Source organism: Rousettus aegyptiacus, unplaced genomic scaffold (genome assembly GCF_014176215.1).
Source record: "Rousettus aegyptiacus isolate mRouAeg1 unplaced genomic scaffold, mRouAeg1.p scaffold_m13_p_7, whole genome shotgun sequence".
NCBI lineage: Eukaryota > Metazoa > Chordata > Mammalia > Chiroptera > Pteropodidae > Rousettus > Rousettus aegyptiacus.
In genome coordinates this window covers 104,525,303-104,550,654 of record NW_023416310.1, presented here as the reverse complement: position 1 = coordinate 104,550,654, position 25,352 = coordinate 104,525,303, and the positions used below count along the sequence as shown (strand labels likewise).

General features: G+C 34.1%; 1 protein-coding gene across 1 annotated transcript in view; it reads left to right on the top strand.

Moving 5' to 3' along the window:
* Positions 1–25,352, top strand: part of CHSY3 (chondroitin sulfate synthase 3) — a 227,891-nt gene that overhangs the window by 64,478 nt on the left and 138,061 nt on the right. The window lies entirely within an intron of this gene.

The window sequence follows — 25,352 nt, the reverse complement described above, 5'->3', positions numbered from 1 at the left end:
AATTAAATGGCTCAATGTAGGTAAAAGGACTAACACAGTACCTGGCACACAATAAATGCTCAGTAAATGGTAGCTTTTATTAATAGTTAATGTTCATTATAATTATCTGGTTGGGATTTGAATTTTATTTTTTATAATTACTAACCAGTTTGTAACTTTCTATACTATATTGAAGCATAATGCCTTTTTAAAAATAAAAATCGAACTTTTAAGGTATACTTTGAAAAACACTGTATTATATATCTGAGTTTTGAAAGTTTAAGATAGATATCTTTTGTATGTTTTAAGTTGTGCCTTTGCCTTATCTCTCTTGTCTTTATTAATCACCCTTATACTTGTTTCCAGAAGGAAAAGATGAAATCTCTAGACTTTCAGTGTCTCATTCAGATATCTTTAGTGCTGAGACAAATTATAATTCTTTTAAATTTATACTCACAGAGACAGTGTGATTAAACCTACTTTATTTTTGGTTTAGTATTCTTTGTCTTCCTAGAGCCATATTTGTCAATATTATAAATGGAAGCAATGCCATACATTACTTATTATGAAATAAAATGTTTATTATTTGTTCTATTTTTAGAACCCCATTAGCATATTTTCTACATCATACACTTAGATTAAGCTTAAATATTCTTTGGTCTCTGAGGAGGTGAAGTCTTCATTCTTCTCTGGTGTGGGCTATGAATGATTCAGTTCAACACATATTTATTGAGCATCGACTGTATACTGGATGGTTGTAGGGTGCATGCTAATGATAAAGCCATGAAAATTGCCTTTCATATGCTCAGGCACGTACAAATTCATTCCACTGTAGTTTATTAAGTGTTAAGAACAATTCATGCATAAAAAGTTAGGGAAATAGTGTTGGATAAGCACCTAATCCAGCTTCCAGGAAATGAATTCAGCCCAAACAGCTCTTTAGAAGGTAGAATGATAATTATATTCAGAATTATCCCAGTGAATTATCACCAAACCCTCAGTCATCAGCAAAGGTTCACTTATGATCATGATAATTTCCTGAATGTTAAGCAAAACATTCTAAGGCATCTTAGAAGAAAAAAAAAAATAAGTGTAGAAAACAAGGAGGGCTGTCTGCTTGATGAAAACTACAAAGTTCATCAGAACTTCATTTCTTAAGCAGCATTATTAATCAGGGATTTATACTTTACTTGATTGAGACTATCTTTTAATTCTCAATATACTGAGTTTTTAAAATACTAGCATGAGTGGTTTATTGCCATTTCCTATATTTTGAAGAAAGTTTTCTTATCAATGAATTTTCTTTGATTAAAAGCAAGTTGAACAGAGCTAGAAAATAGATACTATGAAAAACTGTAGCAATATTTTTTCATTATTTTATAATTATTTAAATTGTTAAAAATTTGCCTTTATAAAGGTACATTTTTTTTTGCAAACTTTAGTGGTTATATTAGACTTTGATCTTTAACAAAATAAAAATATTAAAATAAAGACTACAGAAAACATAAAGATTTCACCACTCTCCTAGAATCTAACTTGTGATGAGAGGAATTGTGTTCATCAGTCTGTTTATAAAATTCTATGGGCTGGATGCAGGGAATTCATCATTATGTTACCAGTAGAGCTATTTGAAAAATAGAGGGATCTCATAGTACAAACTAACATTAAACACTCATCCCAGTTAATGATGTGCTAGAAAATGCAAAATGTTGTCTTAGTCATATGAAGTGGTTACAAAATGATTTTATTAGAATTCTTTACTAATTGATGTTAGGACAGATTTCATGTAATTGATAACAAGAGATGTTTCTTAATGATCTCAGCTCCTTCACAACATTTTTGGGATAATCTCTTAATTAAAATATACTGGATTTCTGGCAAAGATATATGTCACTTGTGTTTAAAGAAATGACTTCTCAAGGGAAATAATTTTCTCATTCACAGATATTAGATATTTGGTGCTGTCTGTGGCTTGGTTTTAATTCATCTAAAAAGAAAACTGCAATGTTAGTTAAGTACTTTTCTATCTTTGCCAAATGTGTAACATGACATATTTGTTTTATACATTATTTGACTATATATCGTATATTAAAATAACTGACCAGGAAGAAAAATGAACAAATATTTTGGGAAGAATCCTCTTACATTTGTACCATTTTTTTCTGTTGTGTTAAATATGTTGAAAGAGTTACTAACTCTTGTAACTGCAATTGTAGTCATTTCTTTTAACATCTGAAGATGTCATGACTGCCTGTTTCAGATCATTCTCAAAATCTTCCCCACATTATTTTTTTTTCATATTTGCCTCGTGCTGTGAAATTTATAAATAACACTTAAAATTTTAGGTAACTGAAATAATCTATGTATGTGCGTATGTGCAGAGAACCAAGGAGTACAATAAAATAAATTTATAGACATAAAATGACATTTGCTTCAAAATGACATATGGACTCAGGGCTAAAAACAGGTTACTGTCCTTATTGTGTGGGGAAATTTACTCTCTGGATAATGGTGTACATATTGTTCCCTGAATTTGGATGAGAAATAGCACTGAATCATTTTACATGTGAGTGAATCTATATCTCTTAGATTATTTTAATCTTGTTTCATCACTCAGGATGAAAACATTTTTAATAGAAGCCATACCTTCATCTAAAAGGTTATGATTATTTCCCCTTGCTTACAAGATGCCTTTTTAGAAGCAGACCCGTTTATGAAAACTTAAGAATCAGGCCATGGTAAGGACAGCCAGTAGGACCCATTGGCTTTCATAGCATCTTCTAGAAATATTCTTTTCTGTGATTGGTGATAGTCAGTGTTGGCCTCAGCCATTTCAGAGCACTTGAATTCATGCATATTTTAGAAAGCAGAAGGACTACTATGGACTCTGCCTTTGTGGTACTGCTATGTCTCATGCTTTCTGTACTACATCCTCAGAATGTGTATGTAACTTCACTGTATAAGTAATGGACTGGTTACTTGCTCTGCTTTAATGATGTCGAACAAAAATTATGTCATCTGTTACTTTACTTCCCCAAGTATAACTTTCACATGAAAAAGTCCTTTTCTGACAAGAGGAAAACGATTAAATATTAGCATTTTAAGAATATGTGTAAAATTTCCTAAGGAAAAATCTACAAATGGAACTGGCATATAAAACCCGAATGACAAGTAATACCTATAGGAATGAATCTTCTTGCAGCTTAGCACAAATAGTAAAATATTTTTACTCCTCTTTGTGTATTGATTTTGAAAGAAAAAATATGCCCTTTCCCCCACTTTTCTTTAATATCCAGAGCAGGGCTTTTTATTTACAGCTACTATGAGGTACAATTATGATAAACTTCAAAGATGACTAAGTAGGATATTTTAAAAATCAGTTTTGTTTGTTCACTGCTATATCCCCAGTATTTAGAACAAAGCCTAGCACATAGTAGATGCTCAGTAAATAGTACTGAATGAATGAATAAATACATTATGTATATTCTGTTAGAACTACCACTTGTGCAAGTGAATTCACTTTTATTTCCTCATTGGGCTAAAAGACTCAAAGATTAGCTCAATGAACTACTACTGACTTTTCAGGAGAGAATAATAATTATTTTAACCACTAGTCAAGGTTTTAGAAAATGTATTTTTACTAGAAGTATATAAATCCACACTATAGAATTTGAAGAAGGGAAGGACTTTAAAAGCTATACTTCTACAGCAGTGTCGTCAAATGGGCTCATTAGCACCCCTGGATGGGTGGCTTGGGGCATTTCTCCATGCCCCTTCACATCTGGCACACTCAGCTGCACCCCAGTGAGAGGTGCCTCCAGATGGATGAAGGTACGTATTAAGAGATTTTGAAGTTCAATAAACTCTACTTGAAATAATTGGTATAATCCTGATGCTTTCTAACAATGTGGCCCTAAAGCTTAACCTTTTAGAAGCAAAGCAAAAAAGTATATCACTGAAGAAAGAAAGTATCAAGATTACTAATTATTTCAGGTAGATTTTATTGGATTTCAGAACACTTAGCATGACTCTGAAAGATACTACTATATGTTTTTATATATAAGTAATTACTGTTATGGGATATGTATTACTATTGAATATTTAGAGAATGATTGTTAATTTTATAAATAGCAAACATTTATAAAATAATCTGTTTGGGTTAACTTGAATAAAAACACTATGACAACAAGATTTGCCAGTTTGCAGAAACTGTCTTTTTTCTCTCACATCAAGTTTTTTAAAACTGATGTGTTATAGTGGAAATAAGATATAGATAAAACAACAGCAATAAAGAGATTTTCAATAGTGTTCTTTGTTTAGTTCCTTTCTATTAAATTAGCTTGGCCCATAATGGTTAAGAACAAAGGTTTGAAATCTGAGTACCTTCATCCCAGCTCTGCCACTGGCCGACTTTGTGACATTGGGCAAATTACTTAACCTCTTCATACCTCAGTTTATCATACATAAAATGGGAATAATTATAGTGTCGACCTCATAGGATTGTTTCTGTGATTTAATAATTTAATCTAGGCGAAGTGCTCAGAACAGCATTCAGGAAATTTTTTCTGCCAAGGGACAGATAGTAAATATTTTAGGCTTTGCAAGCCCCTGTGCAACTATTCACCACTCCTGTTGTGTGTAAGGAGCACAGATAATCGACTAATGAAAGAATGTCATTATGTTCTAGTAAAAATATATTTATTAAAACATACAGTCCAAGAGTCATAGTGTGCTGATTCCTAGTCTAAAATATTGCTTAATGCATAATCAAGTTTCAAGGTGATTCGATATTTCACCTTTTGAAGTTTCTATTAATTAACATACCATAGACAGAATTTTCTAATGTGTAAAAAAATAGCATATTTGAAAATCAATTTTTTAACAAAAATACAAGATGATTTTAATGTAAAAATATGTCTGAAAATTTCTGGTAGGAAAATCTCAAATTAATCAAAGGATATAATTAGAAAATATTTTTAAAAAGATATAATGGAATAAGTCAAGAAATAGGAGGTAGCAGGAAGAGTGGCTAACGTGGTATAAGTGTGTGTGTGTGCGTGTGTGTGTGTGTGTGTGTGTTTCCTGCTTTTTGGTTCTTTGGCTTTTCCCCAGCCAATTGTAAGTATGATTGGATTCAGAAAGTATCTTTACTTCTTGATTGAACATAAATCAAATATGAAGCAATGTGAATATTTGAAGATGGCTAAGTAATATAGTATCAACTCAAACCTGTGATTTTATGAATTGCAATTTTACTATCTAGTTGTAACTAATTTTATGCTGGAAATATTACCCCAGTCTCATTCATATCAAGGTTGGATTAATCCAGTCAAATTCCATTTGTTTATGCGGTGGCGATTTTCACTTTATTCATTTATTTCTAGACTTATTTATTTATTCATTAATCATTAACTCATTTAGTAACAATTTGTTAAACACCTTCTCTAGTTTAGGATTTGAGGGCAACAAAATGAAAAAGAATCAGTCCCAATGATTAAGAAATCTACAGTAGATTAAGGACAATAGAGAAGCAGTAAGGTGATAACATCATGGTCGACAAAAGTACCACAGAAAGACACTCAGAAGGATGGAATGTGTGGAGGAAGAGCACATAATCTAGCCTTCTCATGGCGAGGACACCTGAACTGAGACCCAGAGGAGGGCTTATTGTTAGCAGATTTAAGATGGTGGGAAAAGCATTTCAGAACACCAAAGTCAGATCACAGGGGAACACCGAGTGGATCATTAAGGGTGAGTAACATGAGAAAAGGATGGAAAGGTTGCAGGTCTTTATCTATATAATTATGAGGATGTGACTGAAGTATTTAATTTGAGGAATAGCATGATTGTATTTGCCCTTCAGGAAGAAAATCTCGTGGCAGGCCAAGAGTTAACTGGGGGGAAGATGAGTCTGGAGTTTGAAACAAATAGAGTGTTGTAGTACTAATCCAGATGAGAGGTGATGCCAGCTTGATCTTTTAAAGGAAAATTTAAGAGATAGAGTTTAAAAATTTGAAGGTAGATTTAAGTAGAAATGAGAATATAGATGGAATCAAGAGGATTTCTAGATTTCTTGCTCTCTTTTATACTAATTTATGTTTGGCATCTCAAGTGTGAAATTGCATCATACATTACTTTGTGCTCCTTTTACAAAGTAATGATAGTGCTGATGTGTTCAAGATTTTGAACTTTGGATAGTATCATAGTAATAAAGGTCCACAATAGATAAGGCATTGAGAGCTTATCAACAAGCTTCTGAATTTTTCAAAAAGTCACGTCTTAACCATTTTCTACCCTAATCAAATCTGTTCCATTGCCACTATTACAATCATGAAATTCAGATCCTATAAGTAATGTAAGTGGAAAGCAGCAATGGGTAATACATTAAAAATAGCATGAGCAATCTATCACTGGATAAAAGAGTAGGAGGAAGAGAAAGGAGAGAAAGATGAGGGGGTTCCTGTTATGGATTGGGAATTGGGGGAGTAGATAACTGTTGGCCCTTAGGTTTAAAAAATAATGCAAGGCATCATGTTGTCCCAGTACATTTAGGGGAAATTAAGTTGCTTCTTATAACGCTCAGTGGCTGCATTGTCATGAATGCCCTCACTCTGTTTACACAGTGCTTGGATAGATTCATCCCATAATACCAACTACTCTTTGTTACTCCAGTCAGTTCTGTCCAAGAAGCACAGAAATAGACAATCAAGGATGAAGAAAGAACCTTTTAGTTAATGAAAGTTGTTTTGTAGCATCTCTTTGATGTTTTTCTTCTGGGCACCCCTTCAGCAGTTCAGACCAGCCACGGGACCGTATAAGCCAGCTAGCTGACACTGAGGATTTGCAAACATTCTCTTCCAGAATGTTATACACTTTTGCTGAGGCATACACTTTCTTTACCTTTCAGTCACAACAACAGTGAAAGTGAATTAAAAATCTGACTGGAGTTCAATAGTACATTACCGTGGCATCCCAACTAAATGATTTCCTTGGTGAAGCCAATATGGTTTTCAGAAGGAATAAGGGTATCTCCTCTATACATATTTATTTTTTATAATATTTGAGTTTCTATAAACTTTTTAGTTTAAAAGCAGAAGTTGCTCAGTTGCTATCTTTAATTAGAAAAAGATGCTGAAGTAAACTACAAATAAAATGTAAGATATGGAATGGAAAGAATTGGCATTCTTTGACACTTAAAGATTTTGTCTTAAGTTCTTGAACGCATTCCATCATTTTTAGATTTACAAAAGGGACATGTAGTTTTTTCTATCATCCTGGTAGAGCAGGAAAGCAATCTTGATGTCTGTTATTGGCAGTTTTGTAAGCAGAGTAGATGGATTATGACCAGAAGTTCTGTCCCATCAATATATCCAGTATTTATGGCTACAGCAACCATTAATTGCTGTAACCTTTTGTGGCTTTGGCTTTTAAATATCTGATCTGCTTAAACATTTTGCTCAAAACCAACAAGCCATTTTTAATTGCAACAGGATGGTCTATTTGAGGCAATTTCCTAATAAATCCCCAGTCATACTATGTTATATCAAATTATGCTCTAAAGCAATCGTTCTAGGTTTAAATTCTCACATGTATTCATCATCATTATTATTATTGTTATTATTATTGTAATAGATAAAATGATAATAAAGTTTTGTTCAGTGTTTTGAGTACTTGAGTGTTTGAGTTGTGCTGTAAGTATTTGAATAACCAACTTCTATTCAGTGTTTTGGCACTCAAAACACTGTTCTAAATGCTTTAGAAATATTGTCATTTAATTTTCATCCTAACTTTAAGAAGTGGGTACTATTATATATTATTACAGATGAGGAGATTGAGCTCTGAAAATTTAAGTGACCTTGCTCAAGTTTATATGGCAGATAAATACATGTTAGAATCAAGATCCTAGTGCTGATCATTCAATCCAACTTCAGTGCCATTTATCCTCTCTTTTAAGAATGATCTGGTTCCAAAGTGTCTGTGTACATTTTTTTAAAAAGTAGTGCTTATTCATTCCTTTTCGACAGTGAATGTGCACGAAGAGGTTTCCAGCTGCATTCATAACCCCTTTTCAGGGCCTCAGTTCATGGGCCAGGAAACCATGGATTTGTGTATTTGGGCATTTTTTCCCCTTCTATTTTCCTACCCTCTTCCTTCCCTCCTTTTTCCTCCTTCCTTCATCTTCTCTTTTACGTCCCACTTTCTGTTTCTCTCTTTCTTTCTGTCTTTTCTCTCACATTGTAGATGTAGAATATGGGGCTTAGAACCAAACAGAAGTCATTTCAAAGAGTGGTTCTTTTTTTTTGCCAACCATCTTATTTTGAGAAAGTTACTGAACTTCTCATCTTAAAAAGGAATGATAATATCCTTATGAGAGTAATTTCCGTTTAAATGATTTTGTGTCTAGAATAGGAAGTACCTAACCACAGTAGCTGTTGTTATTATGATTTAAGTTTGTTATTATTGCCCATATTATTATTTTAGGTCACATTGGAGCCTCACTTTCAATGTCAGTGTTGTTGGTACACTCAGCCAGTGCGGTCCCATTGCTTTGTCATCTCTTTCTAGCTGATGAAATCATTTGCTTATGGAATCTTTTGAGAAACTGTTATTTTATACACTATTTGCAAATGCCTTAACAAGCTGCACAGAAAGCCTAGTGGAACATGGTGGCATGTTTGCCTCTCGGAACCCAAGAGTTGTTTGGCTGCATGGATGGGTTTATTTTACATCTTCCTACAACATTTTTAAATGTTATAGAAGTTAATGCCAGCAACATTTTCTGTCTTCTAACCAATATACTGGATTTCTTGATTTGTTTCTCAGTTAATTGTTAGAAGGAACCTGTTTTAAAAATGCACAGCCAAGTTCTGTCTTGACGGATATCATGGATACATTTTATTGATGAAGTTTTTGACGAAGAAGACTTCTAAACCAGATAGGTTGTTTCAAAGAATTTCTTGTTACTCTAATGGAAAACACATAGCAATTCTAAGGTCTGCCATCCCCAATACAGACACACACATATGCACATCATATTACATCATTGCCTTTATCTTCTTTTCTTTATAGCATTTATCATATCTGTAACTGCCTTATTTAATCATTTACTTGTTTGTGATGTGTCTTGCACAAAACCAATAAATATAGAAATATTACCTGATTTGTTTTCAATATCCCTCATGCAAGGCACAGTTCTTGAATTCGTATGATTTTTTTTTTTTTTTTTTTTTGCTAATGGATGAAACCATGTATAGTGCTACTTACTGTCTAGCGCATAACTCTGTGCCTTCCATACTGTTTGTTAGCTTCTTCCTCCTTCTTGAATCATCTTTACATAAACTTCTGATGATTGGAGTCTACTAACCAATGGACACATTTCTCAGATGGCTCAAATCATATTTTAAAACTTCCATCTCTTTTGTTTTGTTTTTGAGGATGACGTTTTTGAACATGTGAAAGAAAACCAGACTAGTTACTGTCTGCGCTTACTTTGTCAAAACCAATATGTGACACCTACCTCATCTTCCCTCAGTTCCTTCAACCATGCTACCCATTGTTTCATCTGAATTTTTTAAAGCTAGTTCTTTTTCGTAGAAAAAGCTATCCATTCATAGTTTTAAGAAATTAAGTAAGAGTGTCTTTTCCACCTCAGACCCCTTGCCCAGAAGTAACTAATTATTTAATTTTTAGTAACTTAGCAGTAAAATGTTCAGAAACAACTTCCCCAATGCTAGCTAGCATCTATGTGTGGCTATATATTTAAATGAAAACTACATTCATTATTCTAACTCCATTGGTTATTTTTCTGTACTAAAAGGAAGAATCTTAAAGATTTTTCTGTATTAATACATGAAGATCTGAGTTCTTTCTTTTTTTAAAAAAAAAAAAACCAGCTGCAGAGTATTTTATTGTGTGGATATAATTCTATTTTATTGACTTATTAATCTATTACTGAGTATTAAGATATTTTCAACCTTTTAACATTTAAAAACTGCTACAATAAATATTATTATAAGCATTTTTTAATATACACATTTAAAATATCTATAGGATGACTTCTTGAAGTAAAATGTTGAGTCAAAGTGTTTGTGCTTTCTAAGTGATAATAAATCTTGCCAAATTTTGCTTTAAATTGAGTGCCATAATTTATATTCCTACCAAGAGGCTATGAAAGCACCTTTTCTGCCAGCTACTCACCAATATTGTTTATGATCATTTTTGAATTTTGTTAATCTAACTAGTGAAAAATGAAGGGTACTTTTAAAGCTATTTTAACTTGCATTTTAAAATTATATAAAAGGCTCAAGATTTTTTCATATATTTGAAATCCATATATATATATTTTTTTTTTTTTGCCCATTTTTCTTTTGTATTTTTGACTTTTCTTACTGATTTGTAGGAGCATTTGATTCAGTACAGAAATTGGTTCTCTGCCATGCATGGCAAAATTACTTTTGCAGTTCGTTGTTTGGCCTTTAATAAAAAAGAAAAAAAAACTTTACTATATTTTTCTTGCAAATTTTTTAAATGCATAGTTATTAATCGTTTCTAAGGCTTCTGCTCTGATTTCCCATCCTAAATGGTCTCTTAGGGCACCTGTTAACAGCACTTGGCACAATATAAATCCATCTTTGTGTGTGATTTTTCATCTAATTTCTGTATTGCTCTCTAGACTATAAACTACATAAGGTCAGGTACTATCTATCTGTAACTCCCTATGATATGCCCAACACGTGACATGGTGCTTGCCTTCTATCAAGAGCTTCTTAAGAAATGTTTATTGAGATTCACAAATATAAAGGACAATTTGATGACAGCCAGAGGGGAAGGGGGTTGGGAGACTGGGAGAAAGGGGTGAAGGGTTAAAGAAGTACAAATTAGTAGTCGTAGATAGTCATGGAGATGGGGGGCATGGCATAAGGAATGCAGTTAGCATTAACGTAATGGCTAGGTGGAAAGCCAAAGGAGAGAAGGAGCGATCGGGACATCATTTATAAACTATATAAATGTCTAACCGATGTACTGTGTACTTGAAACTAATAACAAAATTAAATTAAAAAAAAAAGAAATGTTTGTTGAGTGAATAAAGGAGGGAAGTAATAAGTGAGATGATGTAATTCATTCACCTTAAATGTGAATATTTATGTTCAGAGAGTGCATTTATCACAGGATCAAGTCTCAGTAGCATATAGATGTATCTTTAAAAAAAATGATCCTCAATCCAGTTTATGTCAATACAAATATTTGAAGACTATATAAAAAGTCATTTCGTATTTACTCTAAGAACTGCTGATTCTTGTGAGGCTGTGACCTATTTGGTTGTCATTTCTCCCTTATACAGCATCACTTTGTTCATTCAGAAAGTTAAAACCTCTTGCTTATGCCATGAAACTTGCAATGAATTTCAGCATTTTGTCTCAGACATAGCTAACTTTGAATAGGGAAAAGAATATTTTTCATAAAGATGATCACTGTATTTAAAGAACTCATGACTTTTTAAAAGAAAATGGTTAAGAATACTATATATTTTACCTTCTGTTGCTTTTTATGAGAAATGAGGGTACTCTAAGTATGTTTTTCTGTCTCTCAATTTGAAAGCATGTTAGGCTTTTGGAATAAAATAACACTTTTGGTAGCAGGTGTAAATAACAAGATAGATAGAATGAGGGTGCATAATTTTTTATATGACTATCAGTAATGGAAAAGTTAATGATAGAATTATCTCTGATTTTAAATTTCAAGTCAACCCAAATTTATACTTTATTTAAAAATCTACATAATTTCTGTAAGCTAAAAGATCTTTCTAACATGGATTTATAGCCAGATATATTATTTGTACTACATTTTAATTATATCATTTTTATGTATTTACTTCCTCTCCCTTCTTCTCTCTCTCCCCTGCTCTCTCTTTTTCAACATTCAGGTTGACAATTAATTCACAGACTCTAGTGACAGTCAGGTACCCTTCCTGGGTTCTTTCTTATGTGTGTGCTGAATATTTTAGGCAAAGGGCTCTACCTCTCAGTCCTCAGGTTCCTTGGAGGTAGAATTCATTCTTACAGGAAAGATAAGATTATCAGACACAGTCAGAAAAAGTTTTAGAATATGGGTCTCTCTGGAATTCATTTTTTAAAATTCTTCTTTATTTTTATTTTTTATTTTTTGAAGACTGTTGAGTAAGTAGGTCACTGAAGAAATTTCCAGATGGTGGAAGTGTTGCCAATAAAACATTAGACATTGTCATTTTGTGCCTGTGGCAGGGATTGGTGCCAGGATCCAGTGAAGGGCCTGGGATGGGAACCAAGATAAGCAGGATCTCATTGAGAGTGTCTTCCCCACCTTTCTTTATTACACAAGAATAGTACTAAGTGAGCACCCTGAGGATTTATGTAGTGTTGCTTCTAGTAAGGGAGCAGGATCATATGTATAATTTAAAAGTCTGTGTATTAGCTATTCTTCAGTTATTTCATAAAAATTAATAGCATACTGTTTTTAAGATATCCTTATGCTCAAAAAAATTAGCATCCCTCATTCTGAACATGTCCTCACAAATAGCTTTCCATATTTCTAGATTAGGGGAATAAAAATGTCTATATCCCTGCAACTGACATTCAGAAATTTAACTTATGAATATAATCTCATGTCAGCCAAAAAAGGAAGGGGGGAAGTAGCTAAAACAGTTAATTAAAATTCTGCCTGGTTTCTTTTAGGTTAGTGATGTGTAAGCCAATGCTTATATTTACATTTCAATTACTCTCTATACCCTTGTCCTATTCTTTTTAACCTATGACTTTAGCAAGAGATGACATCTTGTTGCTTATGTATGAAGGTATTGCAAGGTGGCTTCCTTCTGTGTCTCTATCTGTTGTCTATTATAAAAGCCATCTGGATCTCTGCCTTTATGGCCCAGGTTCAGGACAGATTCCACAAAGCATGCATACCTAAGGAATAGGCTTTATTGGGAAAATGTACATAGCCAAAAATTAGCAAGAGAAGAAACAATGTGGGTACCTCTCTTTTCCCCATCATTCCATAGAGAAATATGTCATGGTTAGGGTCCTTCTGGTCCATGCTGTGGTAATACACAGGCTGATTGATGAGTGCCCCAAAGCCTTGATGTCAGCTGTTGAAAAGCCTAGAAATTCTAGCTGCCCAGTACTTACAGACCTTAGAACCCCTGGGATGCTACAGTTCCCTTTGTGGGCAGATGCAAGTCATGAGAAGTTAAGCCTGGATGGCCCCTCCTGTCAGAGACAGAGCAGCCCCCATCCCAGATAGCTTATTGTGTAGGTGACCAGAATATCCCGAGTCATTTCCGGACAGTCCCGATCCTCATCCTAGATGAAGGAGACACTGAAAGATTAGAATCTAAAGAGACATAACTAACATTTAATAGTTACAACCTGACCCACTAAATGTATTTTATGTATTTTCCTCTTTCTTTGTTTCTTTGTTTCTTTCTTTGTTTCTTTGTTTCTTTCTTTCTTTCCTTCCTTCCTTCCTTCCTTCCTTCCTTCCTTCCTTCCTTCCTTCCTTCCTTCCTTCCTTTCTTTTTTTCTTTTGGTGGTGGAAGGGTGGTCATTATTTTGATTCACATAGACACATTTCTAACCTCATTATTGTGCTCTCTCATGGTTTTATAAATGCTTTCATTTCTTTGTTTTTGAATTACTATTTCTGTATGCCTTGTTTTTAAAGTTCCTGTGTCCGGCCCCATATTCCTTGTGTCACTTTGCACAGGAATGTTATCAGGATTCCTCAGGTAACTTTTTACTCAGACTGATTTGTTTTAAGCTGTCCTTCAACGACTGAAGATCAGGCGTGCATGTTATCAGAAACTTTGTCCTGTGTGTTAATGTTGCTAATAGAGTTATTGCTAATTAAATTGTTAGGACTCCAGACAGGATATTGCTGACAGTTTGGGTGCTTGTTTTCAAAACTGTAATGTGGTTGGGAACGTTATTGTTCAGGTAATGGATTTTTCATGAGGTACAATGCCATGTTGTAATCCACTTTGCTGGTATGTAAAAAGGATATTTAATGTCTTTGTTTCCTTTGGTTGGATGGGGGGCTTTCAAGAAGTAATATTTTGTGGTTCTTTGTGGGATTTATTTGCTGTATGAATGCCCTTTCAGACTTGTGTGGTGAATGGAATAAAAAAAAAAATTATCTGAAGCCTTGTCACAGGGGCCTCATGGTGGCCTAAGTTAGACATAGAGCAGGTCAGGGCAGTGTGGCATTAGACAGTGTTGGTGGCCTTGTGCTCCAGGGTGCAGTGGTAGCTAGGGGAGGATTCTGTTTGCCTTCTGTCTTTAGCACATGAGCACATGAGTCCTTAACTCGTGCTTGTGTGCTAAGGAGGCAAGGCAGAGAGGGATCAACCAGATAGGTTAAAACAATACTTAATTTAAAAAACAAGAAAGCAGAACAGAAGAATCATCCCCAAGAAAAGAATTTTAAAGTTCTTTCCTAGGCAATTTGAGACCTTGAGGTCCAATTTTGTATGAACTTTATATATTATAGAGGAAAATTAGATGTATGATTGCATAGCTGGCTTGTGTACCTTAAACTCCTCAAAGGCTAATTCTGATTTATGCATATTTTTTTGAAAAATCATCCTCCAAGATGTCATGAATCAGTTTTTATCGTATCTTTTTAAGGGTCATTTAGCTTTTACTTGGAAAATAGATATTAAAACATTAGTGTTTTTGATAACTTATTATAAAATCCTACATTTACAACATGCTTAAATCAAAAAAAGCATTGAAGCAAGAATTTTACTAGGAATTAATATAACTAATGCTCATTGTCAAAAACTGGCCATTTCAAAGTGATGCTGACAACTACTACTACCCATCATTTGAGTGCTAAAATTTGAGATTCAAAGAAATTGCTTCCTTTAATAAAATTTTTATAGGAAATTCAGTAAGTTTTTAAGCCAACCAGAACACTTTATAAATATCTTATTCTTGGTCCACATTGCATGGAAAATTTCTTACATGAATAAGAGCTGTTCACTTTCCAGCTTTATTGAGGTATAATGGACAAATAAAATAGAAAGATACTTCAAGTCTACATTGTGATGATTTGATATACATACACATTGTGAAAGAATGTCCTTCATCTAGTCAATGAATACATCCATCCCCTCGGATATTTATCTTTTTTTTTTATTTGAGATCATTTAAGTTCTACTCTCTCAGCAAATGTCAGTTATACGCACTGTTATCAACTATACTCACCGTGTTATACATTAGATCCTCAGACCTTATTCATCTTATATTCATCTTATATCTGAGTTTATACCCTTTGACAAGCCTCTCATTTCCCCAACCTCCCAGCCTCTGGAAACTACTTTTCTACTCTCTTTTCCAATGAATTTGACTTTTTTTTTTCAGACTCCACATGTAAGTGATACTATGTAGTATGTGTCTTTCTCTGTCTGACTTATCTCACTTTCCATCCTCAAGTTCCATCCATGGTATCTCAAATAGCAGGATGTCCTCCTTTCTGAATAATATTCAGAAATATCTATGGCTGAATAATGTTCCATTTTATATGCAGCACATTTTCTTCATCTGCTTATTCTTCATTGGACACTTACGTTGTTTCCATGTCATCGCTGTTGTGAATAATGCTTCAGTGAACATGGCAGGGAGGGGGTGTAGACATGTCTTTGAAATCCTGTTTTCATTTTCTTTGAATATATACCCAGAAGTGGAATTTCTGGGTCATATGACATTTTGTTTTTACTCAGCCGTAAGTAAAGGTGAAATACTGCTGCTTATGACAACATGGATGGATCTCGAAATTATCTGTTTTTAATTTTTTAAGGAACCTTCACGCTGTCTTCTACACAGGCTGCACCAATTTACATTTTCACCAACAGCACACAAGGGTTCCCTATTCTCTACATCCTCACCAACATTTTTTATCTCTTGTCTTTTTTATTATAATAATTCCAACAGGTGTGAGGTGATATCTCATTGTAGGTTTGATTTGTATTTATTTCTCTGATGTTTAGTGATGTTGACCACCTTTTCATATACCTGTGGGCCATGTGTATGTTTTCTTTGGAAAAACATCAATTTAGAGGCTCTGCCCATTTTTTAATTGAATTGTTTGTTTTTATGTTATTGAGCTAATGTGTGTTTTCTATATAGCTTAAATAGTAGCCCCTTATCAGATATATGATTTGCAACCATTTCTCCCATTCCATAGTCTGCCTTTCCATTTTGTTGGTTTCCTTTGCTGTGCAGAGGGCCTATAGTTTGATATCGTTCCACGTGTTTATTTTTTGTTGCCTTTGAGTAAAAAATTATTGCCAAGACTGATGTCAAAAGTATGCCCTATGTTTTCTTCTAGAATTTTTAAAGTTTTAGGCCTTAAATTTGAGTCTTTAATCCATTTTGAATTGGTTTTTCTATATGATATAAGATAGGGGTCCACTTTCATTCTTTTGCATGTGGTTGTGCAGTTTTCCCAACCCCATTTGTTGAAATTTTAGAATTGTCCTAAATATCTCATATAACATAGATATTTGTTTATTTAAAAACAAAAAAAAAGATGAAAAAGTGTCTATTTTTTGAGAACTTTACTTAATTGAGGTCTCTACCTGGACTGTGTTCTGAAACATGTGAAGCCATTGATAAATTGAATATTCTCTAGTTTTATGCAGTCCTTAAGCTTGCTTCAATTTATTCACACTGTAACTCTTGAAATGCTAAAATATTGAATTTATTTCTTGTTAGTTGTTAGTGGCCATTTAACCCACTTTCTTAAATTAAACTATATTTTTTTCTTGTCTAAACCACGCAATCTGAAGTTGATTATCGAGTGGCAAATAATAAGTAATGCAGTATCTTTCATTGAATAAGTTTGTATTTTGTTGTGTTTAAGATTTTTATATATTTGAATGTCAGTGATATAATTCTATTTACTTTGACAATTTTAAATCCTTTAGAGTAGACATGCAATAATAATGTTTAGGGAAAAAAAGGCCCTAGAATGCCTGAAATATAGAGGTCATGTTGAGGATTAAGCAGATGTGAGGTTAAAATGGCAGAGTAGACCTAGAATTTCTGCTTGGATTTAATTTAACTAGCATTGGGCATTATCCATTAAAAATGGTGGCACTACTTTTGAGATAATAGAGGAGACTAGGAAGGCGATAACTGGTAGACGGAGGGTGATAAACAGATACAGCAGACTCTCTATGGGGCACAGTGCAGGTGATATTGGTAAGGGTATGATACAGCTGTGATACAGACACGATACAGACCAGGATGGAGGCAACAACTGTGTTGAAAGATACTGATGATACAAGCCAGATTTACATAGGTTTTACTTTTTCACTAGTCTCGTTACCATGCTTTGAAGTCTTTCGAGGAAAAGGGTAGTGCTGGTGGTTTCTTGGTTTGTGTATGTTGCTGCTGCTATGCAGGTGTGGAGGTTTGAGCACGTGAAGTCTGTATTTAAGATGCCACCTGCCTCCAGATATTCTGGAGCTTAGTGGCTGTACCACACTTAGATTCTTGTGGCTTGTTTTTCTCCACTTTGAACTTGGGACCCACTAACAAGCTCATCTCTCCATTGCCCCAGGCTTTCTTGTGTCATTAATGTCCCCACTGCCTCTGCAGACATGGGGATGAATTTCCTAATTCTGGTGACAGTGGAGAGCGAGGGAAGAGAAAACATTACTTGGCTGAACTGATCTCCTGAGAAGTCCTTATTACTCTGTCTTCTCTAACAAGGAAGTTTGACAGGCTTTTAAAAAGTCTTTTTTCAAGAGGATCTCACTTTGTCTTTCTTTCCCTTGAACAATGTTTATATTTGCTTATTTACTATTTCCTTCACACAGGTTTTCCTAGTTTAACTCTTTTGTTTTTCTCTTTAAAGGGAGAATATAACTTGATATATTCTCATATATTGATTATGTTATTATTTACAGTAAAACATTTGTACATCTCCAACTGTCTAACATACTTAATAAATAAATTATGAGATGGTTCTAGTGATTGAGGTAATAAATACTTTCTTAGTGCCTTTCTTCTGGTTCAACTTAAGCTTGTGTATTCTGCTGTAGCTTTGTACCTCTGAACAAATATTTTCTTGTTATAAAGGATTTTGTGATGATTATATTAGGTCAAACAGATTTCTTGGAGTTGTGTTATTTACGAATTTATTTGATAACAGGTAGTCAGCCTTATTTATCTTTTATGGCTCTTTCCTAGTATATCTCATATAAAATATTTTTCTAAAATTTGTTATATTCCCATTTAAATAAGAATTTTTGTATTTGTTTGAAGAGTAATTGCTCTTATAATTACCATTAACATGGCAGTATTATTAGAACTTAACATACATTATAGAATAACTCATATTGTCCTCTTTCTTTTCCTTTCTCTCCTCATGTATTCTTTACCTCTGTGAATGGCAATGTCAACTCCCCCATCACTCGACCCAGAAACCTTTGGCAATTCTTTGCCTTCCGGGTACTCATTCCTTCCTCCACAATTGTTATCTGGTTAATCTTATCTTCTTAGTATCTCTAATTTCATTACCTGCCCTCTATTCTTGTCTTCCCACTAGGCTCCCCTCCTCCTTAGTTCAAAATCTTAACCCTTATCATCTAGATTATTGCAATTTCCACCTAATTAATCTGTGTCTGAACTAGCTGGTCCTTATCCACACTTATCCCACAGAATAACAACCTGGTTTTCCTGGTAGAACTGCGTTTGATTCCTACAACTAAAACTTCATAGAATGTTTGTATTTGATCTTTGTATTGGAAAATTTTACACATTTTTAATTTAGCAAAAATGCATCAATTTGAAAGCCAAGTAAAGGTCACCAGTATTATGGGAGGCCACATTACTCTTCATAAAGCTCTGTGGTATAGAAATCATATTGTTTCATCCAGAAATAATAGCTGGTAGATATTTTAGCTATGCTATAGAAAAAAGTTCAGAGTTTTGACTGATTTATGCATTATAATTCTTTTCACTTAAAACAATGTGAAATAAGCTCCAATTAGCATTTCTCTGAAGAACATCAGAACGTCTTATTTTCATGTGTTACTCATGTTAAGAATGAGATTCATATGCTTTCTTCATACTGTTGTCTTAGAGATCTTACTAAAATACAAATTTGATTCTATTTCCAAGATTAAAATTTTTTATAGCTCCCGCATGTCCTTTTGATTAAAGTTCATACCCTGCCTTGCTTGGAGAATGCCTTAAGTCATTCCCCATGACTTTAGACACTGCCCCTCTGGTGGCCTTTCTCTACCCAGGACCACATGTGTCCTCAGAATCACCTGAGATGTGTATGAAAAATACTAGTTTCCAGACTGTCTCCCACAGATAGAGTCAGGTGCTCTGGGAATGAGGCCTTGGAATCCGTTCCCTTGCTCATAAACATGGAATCTGCTGACCTTCTCCTAAATAGTAACTAGATTTGGCTAATGAAGTGCTTGTGCTGTTCCCATGGGAAGTCTGTTGGCCTTTCCCTGTCCCCTACTCATGGTACATCGAGGTGCTTCAAGAGTGTGCTCATATTTGTCCTTGTGCAGACCTTCATCTAACTTCTCCCTATACTATGGTATTTGTAGTTACTTACATGTTTTTCCTTCCTAACTCTATGCAGACTCCTAAGAGAAGGAGCTGCATTTCATTCAGTGTTGTGTACCCGGGATTTAGTGTACAGCCAGTGTCCATGATCAATGCATGACAATAAGTGAATGAAAGTCTATCTGCCAAGTAAACCTTGGAGGCAGGACCTCTGTTTATTTGTTGTATTACCAATATTTTTGTAGCATCTGCTCTCTTGTATTCATTACATACTTAAGATGATGGTTTAGTCACAAGAATCTCATCCTAATTCATAACTCCAGTAAGCATGTGTTAGCATTATCTACATAGGGTTAACTAAGGGGCCATGGCTAAGTACCGTACTATGAAATTCTTTGTTTCTATGCCTACATTTGTGGTTGTAATGCTACTGTTCCTACCACCACCAATAATGTGCCCAAGTAGTAATAATACTTAACGGGCAGTGTTGAAGTTTTTATTACTATTATTTTCAGTCATAATTTAATTTCTGTTCTAACTACACCAGTGCAACCTGATTTTTCTTCATATCTTGCTAAATATGTGGTGAGAATAAAAGAGAAAAATTTGCTTTTCTTCTCAGTTTCCATGGTAATCAAGCCTTCTATGTGTTTAACCAGAAAAGAATGCTGACAGAAACCTGAAAACAACCTGTTTTTTCTCTCCCTCTCACCACCTCCCCTCAACACACATGCACACACAAATACATGCATACATTCATACACACACACATACTCACATACATAACAAATATATACCACCAAAGTTTGTCCTGTCAAATCTTGTCAAAACTAGAATAAATTTTAATTCTTTTTTCTGCTTCGGTTAATTTTTCTTACCCAGTGCTGTTTTTCTTATCAGAAAAGAGTGAACACTGTCTAAATTCATGTGTGTAATAAATATTTAGAAAATAAGAGAGGAGCAAATGTGTCACATTTTCAAAATGTACTACAACTCAGGATTATGAAGACTTGACTTCTCTAATTCCTTGGGTTCCAATAGCATTAAGAAGCAGAGAATTTTTATTTCTCATTTTCTTGCCAATATGTGTTTTATGTAATTGTGTGTCATTTGTTGGAAGGGTCCATTTAACTGTTCAGCCACATGGAGTACAGAGGTAATTACCTGCATTATTCTTTACTAGTATGAATGAATTAGATCATTTGTTGGAAAAGTAGATTAAATTTCTTCTGTCCTCTGAAAAGTTGGAATTGCTTTTGGAAATACCCCCACCCCCTCACTAGTGGGGGCTAGATTGATTTGACAATTTGATTTATAGTATTAATGTAGAAAATAATTTAACTATATGAGCTTAGTGAATATTGATTTCCATCTATACCAGTTCATTATTGTCAATAATTGGATTTACTGGGGCTAATATTAACTTTGATTTTCATGTGTCTACGAGTCACATCATTCTGCAGTGTATTTACATTCTTGGCCTATGTTAGCATTATCTGTAATCTTAAGTAGTCATGATTATGAATTGTGCTAAGTAACTCTTGGTTTTCATGTGTACACTTGTGTTTGAATTGATGCTGTTAACACCACCACCACTAACAGTAATATTATATAGGTTGCATTTGTTCCTAGCAAAAATGAAAATATAGGAAAGTCTTTGAGAGTAGTACCAATTCTATTGTTCTCTCTGTAAGTGAAACTTACCTTATTTTTGATGCCTTATCAGTCAAATATAATTCATAATTTATTTTTTAAAATGCATTTTGAACAGAGAGTGAAGTGATAAACTTAATGGAAACAATCTCTGTATAAGGTTGAATAATTTCACATTCAAAGCATAGACCTTTGTTCAAATTACATTATTTAAATGTTGCCTCTATAACTCATATATAACTTTAGAATATATATTAAAACAAATGATAAATATATTCACAGAACATAAGCACAGAATAGGATTCTCATCTTGTTTCTGTTTTCAGTTTTTTTGCAGAAGGATTCTGTGAAACTTCTAAGAGTTATAAAATTTAATTAATTCTAAATTTAAAGTATAAAAAGATGTCCTATAGTTGAATTTGGGGAAAGGATAATTTTGAAGTCAAACTATGAAGAAGTCATAAACTTGAGATATTGAGAACCATAAACAATAACTAGAACATCCCTGGATATTTCTAGATAATATATCGCAAAATTTTTGAAAGACTTCGTAATATTCTCTAGAATGAATGTCCAGGTTAGAGTAATTTCTGTGGCACAAGCTTAGATGAGACCCTCAACTCCTCTTTTAGAAATAGGAAAATGTCTACATATGAAATGCATAGTTTTTTAAGTTTTTGGTTTTTGGAATTTCATTTCCCTACCCTTTGCAGGAACAAAGGAGGTCGTAGGTGTTACTGATGTTAGTAAAACCAACTACAGGGAATTTAGTAGTTATTGATGTTTTGTTTGTGTGTATACATTTCTTCTACAGAAATTATACAAGGCAGAAGGGACCATAATCTGGCCTTTGATTCAAAATATTCTACCATTTCACTTCTTTAGAGGTCTGTTTCCCATTGTGTCTCACAATAGCTATCGTGAAGCTAAATATAATGCAGTAACAAAAATAATATATGCAGAATGTCACAGGAAATAAGTTTTTGAAATAAATAGTGTTTATGAAAATTTCTTCAACCATTAAAACCAATATATTCAACCCATAAAGGGAAAGAGCCCAGTTAAGTGAAAGCCAATCATTGTGCCTTTTGTGTTCAAATTTATAAATTTTCAGTAAAATGTATATACTCAGTGAATAAAGGATATTAAAGTCTAAAACCATCATCCTGGGAATAGTGTTGTGGAAAGTAACACCCCAGCCTTAATGTAACGCCCTCACTTTTTTCTCTTTTTCTGGTCTCCTGTGTTAATAAAGTATGCAGACAGGGAAAATGAGTCAGGAAATTTAACCTAAGAGGAAACACGTGTTCCCTAAATATGCAGAATTAAAGTACACATTATTTAGATGTAACACAGCAAAACCTTTTTTTAAAAAACAAAATTGTTCTTTTAAGGGAAAGGCAAGTGTTATGGCATGAACTACTGTGATGACTCATAGTATCACATTTTCCTAATACCAGGTATTGCAAATACCTCTCAAAGTTTTTGAACAGTTTATTCCACATAAAATATATAATCAATATAGCTGCTTCTTCTGGGTCCTACTTATACCTTCTACTTCCTAACCCAACACTGTCCCCAACTTTCCCTGTGCTATAGGGCCCAAAGACACTAAAAACTGCTCTTGCTCAATGTAGGGCTCACTCCTTCCCTCTCTCGTAATTGTGTATTCCCCACCCCCGGGGGATTTAAATTCTTTCCACATTAGGAATAAAATATCTTTGAGTTTCTTTCCCCCCAGCTTTTCCAATAGAGATAGAATCCAATTTAAATGAGTTTGGTAAGATCTCAAAATGGCAATAGGCCATCTAAATCTTTTATATAAGTTCATTGCAGTGGTCTCTATTTTATTGAGTCTTTACTTGATTAAAACAAGGAAGATGTCTTCAGTGCTTTGCATTTGTAAACGATTAATTTGGAGAGGATTTATCCGTAGGAAATAAAATGATGTGTAGACCCCGAAGCTGGCTTCCTGCATATATGTCCCACAGCAGCATCAAGTCTCTGTTTTAATCTCAATTAAGGACACAAGATAGTCGTAATGAAATTAAGTTTTACAAAATACACAGTTGTTGATTTATTTACAATATCCAGAGTTAATTTTATTCTACTTGTCGAGAGAAGTGGGGCGAAATTAGTTCTTTGTAACGATGGACACCATGAAAAAAAATTAGACAAAACATTGAGGCAGTGCCTATAAAGAACCTGCCCTTTGAGACAGGCACATTCTCACTGATTCCTACCATTGCTTTGTCAATTACTATGTATCGACTTAAGTGAGGAACAGGGAAACCCCAAAGGTGACTGTTATTATTGAGCACAAGTCTAGCCCCAATCCCCTCTGCAAAAGGAAATACAGGAGACCTCAATAGCAATGAACCATGTGCAAGTTAATGGTGACATTTATTAGAAAGTGTTTTACAGAGTTAAGACACCTTTTCACGTTTACCATCTCACTTAATCTTTTGAGAAGCACCATGAAATAGGTGGGGCAGCTATTATTTTAATTCAAAATTTACAAATTTACAAATCTCTGAGTTTCAGAGTTCCAGGATCAAAATCCAGTATGACAACAATGAGACTGAATTCTGTTTTATAGTTCTCTAGTAATTAATTGAGTCAGCAAGTGTTTGATGAGCGATTGATGTATGGCCTGGAGCAGATTGGGCAGTGAAAAAAAAAAAAGAGTTCTACTCTTGAGAAGGATGTTGATAAATAAGCATTTTCTCCACTGTGTAGTTATACTCACTCTCAGGGTCATAGTAGAGACTTTTCTGGATTAGTGCTCTGAGCGTCTTCCTGGTTGTCTAGTCCCTTGCTTTGGCTTTTCATGAGAAAAAAAAAAAATAGTAGCAGAAGGGTCCTCACTTGCATTTGGTGGAGTGATCAGTGAAGTCCTCTCTGAAGAAGTAACTTTTAGGTAGAGACCTGGAGAAGTTAGCCGTGTGAAGAATGCAGTGAGAGGTGTTCTGTCAAAAGAACCAAGATGCAAAAGGCTCTCTCCTGAGAACCAGCCTAGGAAATTCAGTGGTCATTGTGGCTGGAGCGAAGAAAGCAAGGAAGAGGGAGACTCCGACCAGCTGGAGAGCCAACAAGAGCCAGATTGTGGGGGCCCTTGGTGGGTCACCAGAAAGATTTGTCTTTTAACAAAAGAAGTTTAGGAATTATTTGAAAGAGAAAAGTGATATCATCTGATTTGTGATCATTTTGGCCACCATGTTGAGAATTGACAGAGGGTCCAGGAGGAAGGTGAAGAGAGAGGAAGTAACGTCACTAACAAACAAAGTACCTTGCAGGTGTCCAGGTGAGGAATTATGATAGCTCTAAGTAAGGAAGACAAGTGAATGGCTGTGAAGGAAGTCTCATGGGGCCCATGAGGCCCATGGGGCCTTGAACCAAGGAGGGTTACTCTTGATCTCTTTTCTCTGGTATCTTTCATCTCTGCAGCCCAGCCTTCCTTTCCTTGAAGTTTCTGCCTTACTATAGATTCCTTAGCAGTTTCCTATAGCATCCACAAACAGAAATTTCTGTTTCTCCACAGTATTCCCTCTTGATCACCAATCCGACATGTTGAAAAACAATCACAGTTTGCTTGGAAAAGTGTTAAAATATATGTAATGAAGTGATTAAAATATAAACTGTTTTCACTATAAATAAATACTATAGTAAAGGAAGATAATTATTTTTAAAAATAAGTGGCCTGCTAAAAACAATGGTAAACAGGATATCCTTCAATAGAATTCATTGCTTCACTTCAGCAAAAAAAGTTATTATGGACTATAAGTAGAATCTATAAATAGCAGTGATACATTTTAGTGGCATTGATATAAATGGATTTATGTCATATAATTTCTGAGCCTAATTTGCCAATTTGTATTCTTACAGGGAAATCATGTTTAATAACCTAGTCTGAACCAATTCCCAGAAAATGGGATTTTACTGCCTTTAAAAATATATGTAACTTATTTTTTTGACATTTTGTATTAGATTGTATTTTAAAAGTTATTATAAACAAGTTATAATAAAAAGTTGCCTTCCTTCTGAAAGTTTGGCAGATTAATCTAAAGTTGAGTTCAATCACAACATATAGTGAACCAAAATATTTATATCTTTTTCTGTTATCACATTTTTAAAAATACTGGCTAGTTC